Source organism: Meleagris gallopavo, chromosome 21 (genome assembly GCF_000146605.3).
Source record: "Meleagris gallopavo isolate NT-WF06-2002-E0010 breed Aviagen turkey brand Nicholas breeding stock chromosome 21, Turkey_5.1, whole genome shotgun sequence".
Classification (NCBI taxonomy): Eukaryota; Metazoa; Chordata; class Aves; order Galliformes; family Phasianidae; genus Meleagris; species Meleagris gallopavo.
Genome location: NC_015031.2, coordinates 5,641,671 through 5,642,763, shown reverse-complemented (window position 1 = coordinate 5,642,763; position 1,093 = coordinate 5,641,671).

The window sequence follows — 1,093 nt, the reverse complement described above, 5'->3', positions numbered from 1 at the left end:
AAAAAAAAAAAAGTATTACTTATTCCACTGGCTCCAGGATAACAGTTGCTGAACACCTGTGATTCTGTTCTGCATCTCAACTCTTCTGGATATTACTTGTCCATGCTAGTTCAGAGCTAAGATCTCAAGCTTCTTCATCAGTCCAGGATAAGGGTAAAGGAACTGCCAGTTTCACAGTCCTGCAGATCATGTAAGAAAACCCCATCCTTCTAAATACAGTGGGGGAAAAAAGAGTCCTGTGAAAGATTTGATAGTAAACTTCAAAACCAGAAGCATATGGAAGTTCCCTATATTTTCAGAACGAAGGATGATGAAGCCGTATTAGCTAAACTGCATTGGAGAAATCTTAAATATTTCTTTGCTAAGGATCATATTGTGGGGGGGCACTCTCCTAGCTGTCTTCTTTCAGAGCAGTAGGGGGACTAGCTGAAGCATCACAAAGACAACAATTTTGATGCTAGAAGACTAGAGGAGGGCTATGAAGAGCTGAAATTCCCACCCAGCAACTTAGTTTCTGATGCTGTAAACAGGTCAAGTTCTGTGCAGTCAATATGCAATTTTCAAAATCAAGTCCAAAGCCTGCATTCAGATTTTAGCAGCATAGCTATAAGTCTCAAATTACTGCAGGAACTAGTTAAATAACTATAGATTTATTTTCTGGTATTAAAGCTGAAACTGGAATATTTCCTGTCATAATTTAAATTACTGGCACAGCACATACATATTTACCTCTATTAAAAGCCTCGGGTCCTTCCTGCCATTATGTTTAATGTGAATATGCAAGGCCTGGATTCTGTCTTCAGTGAAGTCTTTTCCAATCCTTCAAGAATCATACGGCTAACATTAAGTGACAGCCCTTAGTAAATGTTTGACTCTATTGCCAATTGCTCTTACAGTTACGGGTTTAATGAAAGTTAAATATGTCACCTATGTCACATAGGCCAAAAATGCACAGTAGGCAAGGGTTAAATAGGCTGTTAGTATGCTTTAACACTTAAGATTTCCCTCCAAAACAATGCAAAACAACAGGACAGGTTGTAGGAAGCTGGGAGGGATATGGAGCTGGAAAAGAAAGTAATTCTGTGGGTGTGTG